Raw genomic sequence first — 5,893 nt, 5'->3', positions numbered from 1 at the left:
CTTGAAGAAACTGGCTCTGTCCTTTGTACTTGAAGAAACTGGCTCTGTCCTTTGAAGCATCCATCATTCCCTCCAGAAGACTGTTGGCGTGCATCACTGTGGCACTGCTTCTCCGGCCCTGAGAGTCCCATCCATCCACCCAAGGACAGAGGCTTAGGCCAGCCCCTGGCCCAAGTCAAATTGCCATCACCAGTATCTCCCCATGGAGCTAGCTGGGGACACCAGCTGACCTACCCCAACCTGAACCCTCAACATCGCTAGACACCATGTGAGTGATTTTTTTTTTCCTTCTGAAACCAAGAACAAAGGGAAGGGTATACATCAAAACAGAAGAGATGGAGCCGTGAATCAAAACTGAAAACCACGGAAAAGGGACGGATGCATTGCCTGGAAGAAAAAAGGCAGCAAAGAATAAATGAATATAAGATCTCAGCGATGAGGATAGCTCATGAGGTTTTCTGCAACGCACGCAGCCCATGCTGACCCATCCCCCCACACACACACCCTGGCTGGGTGGAGCTCTCCCACCCCCAGCTTTGCGTCCGTGGCACCTTCCTGACTTCATACTCGAAGGTCCCAGGGAGGAGTGAAACTCGAGGATGGAACGCCTTGCCCGTGCCATCAGACAGACCCCAGTACAGCCCCTGCAGGGTCTCTAGCCACTGGGTTTACCGCACAGGGACCCTCGCCTTCCTCCACAGGTGGATTATTTATTTAACAAACACTGACACAGGGCTTACTCTGAGCGGGGCAGTGGCCTGAGTGCTTTGTAAGTATTAGCTCAGTTAATTCTCGAAACCAGGCTGGGAGGGAGGCACTCTTGTTATCTGCATCTTACAGATGAGAAAACGAAGATAGCTGAGATAATTTATTGCCCAGATGTACCCAGCCAGTAAGCAGTAAGGCCAGGATTCAAACCCAAGCCAGTGGCCAGATGTCCTGCTTGCAGCCCCTGGGCTGTGTGAGAGGCTGGGTAGCTGGGGCCGTGAGGAGCAGAGCAATAAGGAGGCAGATAGGAAGGCGCCCCCACACAGGCTCACCTGCGTGGGCATGGCTGGGGCAAGAGTCCACCCGGATGCCCTGGACGACTTCTGGGGCTGTTCTCTGCCCGCTGCAGCCCATGGGTCTGTCCCCCCTCCACCATCTGCCTCTTAGGAGCCTGCTTGTAAGTGCTGGCACAGAGTGCCCAGGGTCACTGCGGCAGTTTGCAGACCTTGCTAGGGGACTGAGAACCCTTTCTGCTGTGTTCTTAAGACTCCAGTCTTCAGAGATGACCATGACCTCTGGGTGTGGGGGTGTGGGTGAGATGGGGATGGGGCAGGAGTAGGGCTGCCAGATAAAATACACAATGCCGAGTTCATTTTGAAATCAGACTAACAACAAATACTTTTTTTTGAGTATAAGTTATGTTCCATGCAATATTTGAGACATTCTTACACTAAAGAAAAATATTCATTATTTATATTCTAATTTAACTGGGCATTTTGTATTTTTATTTTCTAAATCTGGCAATCCTAAGTGTGGGGTTCTGCAAATCTCTAAAATGCTGGGTGGGGACACAACTGGGAGGGCAGACAGGCTCAGCACTGGGGTCCAGGTGGTGGCGAACCCTCTGGGGAGCCAGGGGAGCTGACCCCCGTGCTGAGAGAGGCAGCTTCCCATGGCCTGGACAGGGGCGGTCCTCTGGCCATGACAGAGCACAGGAGGAAGATCAAAATGAACTCCCAGACGTCCCACCGTGCTGTTCCACGGGCTTGTATCCCACACTTTGCAAGCAGCTCACCCCACAATTTTTTATTTTGGAAAATGTCAGACCTGCAGCAAAGTTGCAATAATAATACACCAAATATTCATTTTGTCACATCTCCATGTGCATGTGTACAATTGTGCACATCAGCACATGTGTGTGTGTTCGTTTGTTTGATGAACCATTTGAAAGTTTGTGGCGGATGTTGGGACATTTCATCCCTAAATACTTCCGCATATGGTCCTAGGAACAAGGGCATTCTCCTACAGAGCCATAGTACCATGACCACACTCAGGAAAGGTGATGTTAATACCGTTCCATTAGCTAATATAAAGTCCACACTCAAATTCCTCCAGTTGTCCCAATAATATGTGTATCTGTATATATATAACAACTATATGTACACAAATCTACATATAATTAATGTCACATTAATATATGTCACAAATACATACTTGTGTATATATATACATATACATGGTGTATAGAGACACACAATTGGAGGAATTTGCCTATGGACTTTGTATACGTGTACACACATACACACATTATTAATATAGACTACTAAATATAATTTTATTTATTTTTATTTTTGATCCAAGAGCCAATCAAGGATCCCAAATACACTCAACTGTATGTTCCTTGAGTTTCCTTTAATTCAGAATGACCTCTTCCGAGTGCCCATCGCGTGCCACGCAAAGTGCATGTGGTTTGGTGTATCTTATCTCATTTCATCCCTGTGGAGTAAAGGATTATCTCCTTTTACAAATAAGGAAACTGTCAAGTTAAGTAACTTACCCAGGGTCACAAGGCTCATAAATGCTGTGGCCAGTACGTGAACCCAACCCTGAATCCAGAAGCGCCCCCTTTCCTTTACACGGTACCACGCTCTGTCTTCAGGAGCCAATAGGGAAAGAGTGATCCTGAGGTTGGAACCTGAGAACTAGTCCAGGTGGGGAGGGAAAAAAAGTTCCATAGAATGCACAGGATTTTAAGAGAGAGGCTGATCAGGTGAGCTAGGGAGACAGTGTAGTGTCAAGTTCAGGAAGTGACATGGATCTGGGTTCAAGTTTGGATTCCTCTGTCTCCCAGCTATGTTCCCTTCACTTCCTAGAACCTCACTCTCCCACCTGTCACATGAGAGGGATGAGAGTGACCTCATCGGATTGCTGTGGGACTCTATTAAATATTCACGTTATGTTCTTAGCACTTAGCTGACGGGGCACACGCCAGGGGCTCCATAAATGGCAGTTACTGCGGTGACAAGGGGAGCCCCTGCCTGAGGGGTGCCGCCCACAGGAGCCACCACAAAGAGCAGCTGGGCCAGCCGCTGGAGTCACCGAGATGAAGAGGGATTCACTGATTTTTTAACATTCACTCTCGGGGTGTCCACCGCGGGAGGAGGGGGGTGACTGTGGGGGGCAGGGGGCTTCGGTCTGCATTGCTGGAAATGGTGAGATGAGCCTCCCTTCCTGACGAGAGCTCCCTTCCAGAGGAGCAGACAGAAAGGAAGCTCAGCCCGGGCTCACGAGAGAGGCAGGCAAGGGGCACAGTTCCTTCTCCGTGTTTCCAGTGTCACCGGTGACCTCCTGAGTGTTTGGAAGCCCAGTATCTTTGGGGCAGGTGGGAGTGGGCTTTGGATGGCTGAAGTGGAAGTGGGTTGTAATGGACTGAATTGTGTCCCCCTCAAAATTCCTACGTTGGAGCCCTAGCCTCAGGGCCTCAGAATGTGACTACATTTGGAGAAGGGGCCTTTGAAGTGGTGATTAAGTTAAAATGGGGCCTTCCGGTGGGCCCTAATGCCATCTGATCTGTGTCCTTACAAGAAGAGATCAGCCCACGGGGAAGACCACGTGAGGACATGGGGAGAAGACCGTCATCGGCAAGCTGAGGGGAGGGGGCCTCAGAAGAAACCAAATCTACCAGCGCCTTGATCTTGCACTTCCAGCCTCCAGAACTGTGAGAAAATACATTTCCATCATTTAAGCACCCAGTCTGGGGTACTTTATTATGGCAGCCCTGGCCAACTGATACACAGGCCCCCGTGTCCCCACAGGCAGGGGTGCCCTACTGAAGGAAAGAGACAGCTAGACAGAGATTGGGCATGGCCTTTGGGAAGGAATACACAGGGCTTCTGTTCTGCGGAGGGGTGGGGGGCCTAGCACCAGGTCCCGGAGCCAAGACTCAAGAATCCAAGGTTTTTAACACTCTCTGCCAATCCCTCCTGGACAGAAGCCAAGGAGAGGCCAGTTTGCAGACTGTCTGTGGGCAAGTCATTAGCCTGGCTCGTGACTCATCTCTGAAACGAGAGCATGGGATTCACTGAGTTTTAAGCTTTCTTTCTCATCTGAAATTCCTGCAGCAGGGAAGGGGCGCAAGCTGGGTGAAAGAGGGAACTGAGCTGATTGTTCTGTTGAAAAGCAGTTCAGTGGTTTGCTCCATAATTTCTGTGGAAATTTCTGGCATAAAAAAATTTCTGCTCCATAATTTCTGGCATGTGCTGCATAAAAGCCAATGAACTGGAGAACCAGAGCCAGGCTCAGCATATGGTGTGCATCGGCCTTTTCTTTCTCCGTGGAAAAAGGTTGCTTGACCAGTCTGGGTGGCAGGGCCAACTGCGGGGTAGCCGTTCTCCGGGACACTGGGCCCATCTAATTGTGTGACATTGGCAGCGTCGGGTGACCCTTTCTTTGTTCCAGAGAGCTGCATGGCCTCAGGGGACGCAGAGAGCCTGGCCTCTCCAGGGACACTGCCAGGCCACACAGGAAGCCAGAATGTTAAAAAGCTGCAAAGAGACCAGGACAGCAGCGGCAGCTCCAGCCACACGCGCACTTCGGTGCTGAGACTAGCTCCTCAAAGCCCTTGAGGGGGCAGCGATGGAACAGCCTCCTGCTCACACCCACTTCCTCATGATGGAGGAGGCGCTCCCTCCACCCAGCGCAGAGCCCTCCCTGGCCCCACGCCCGCCTGTCCCGTCATGGATGACAGGCTCAGGGTTATGGGGCCAGCAGCTTTTCTGCAATTCTCTGGCCAGCAACTAATCATTGATTTTTATTTAAATAAGCCTATGGTCAGGCTTCAAAACAGGCATGAAACCACACACGTGTAAAGACCATCTTTCTGCACTCTGGTTTACTATGAACCACTTATTTCCCTCACTCCTCTGAGCATCCTTGTGTCGAGGTGGTGTGACCTCAGTAGAATTAGCCTCCACCGAGGGTCAGGAAAACGAGTCACTGAAGAGTACCCTGGTTCATCCAATGATGCGGGGCATGACAGAGCCTAAGCAAGACTCGAATGGCGTCTCCAAACCCCGGAATCAAGGTTCCAACTCCTAGGAGGCACACGTTGAGCCTATTTTCTCCTGGATTTTTTATTATATTATTGCATTTTATCATTTGTAATTTTATCATCCAACACCTTTTATTATATTTTATAAAATACACTGTATTATTTTTTTAATTTATCCAAAAACATTGTTATCTGTTCCCTATTGCCAATAAAATGTCAATGTTCCAATAATTGAGAAATTATTTTCCATTTTTTACTTGTCCATTTGATGCGCATCTGGATGGGTGGCACTGGGCACACTTAAAATAAGGAGAAATAAATAGCTCTGAGATGTGACAACATATGTATTTGCTCAAGAGTGAATGGCGCAGATCTGCATTTCATTTTACCGCATTTCATCAGACATATGGTAAACCATGCTAGGTGATTTTTATTTAAAAAGTCAGCCATGCCAAATGCAGAACTTAAAGACATATACAGACAGTCAGACATCCTGCGCTCCGTGGGAACAAGAGCATTCCCGTTCCTGGGGATGTCATTACTGGTATTTGAAGGGCACCTTGAAGTTTTCAGAGGGATTGCCAGTTTCTGGTAGGAGACTCATGAGCATGGTGAAAACCAGAGGTTCTAGCTGCCTCCGTTTCAACACCCCGCCGCCCAGAGCTCAAGGCTGCAGGCAAAATGATCCCAGGTTGAGAGCCCCAAATGGCCCTCCCACTCACATCCCCAACCCCACCTTCCCCCCCACCTGCATTCCTTTTTCATAATCTGCCTTTGCCTAGGAAACCAAGAGTGGATGTCCCAGGTGGATAACTGACGATTTTAGCATCTTTCCCAGCTCATTTTCCCTTTGAG

The sequence above is a fragment of the Mirounga leonina genome, unplaced genomic scaffold (genome assembly GCF_011800145.1).
Source record: "Mirounga leonina isolate KUSES-001 unplaced genomic scaffold, KU_Mleo_1.0 Mir_127, whole genome shotgun sequence".
Taxonomy (NCBI): Eukaryota; Metazoa; Chordata; class Mammalia; order Carnivora; family Phocidae; genus Mirounga; species Mirounga leonina.
The sequence above is the reverse complement of the archived record's forward strand: the minus strand, read 5'-3'. Positions refer to the sequence as shown.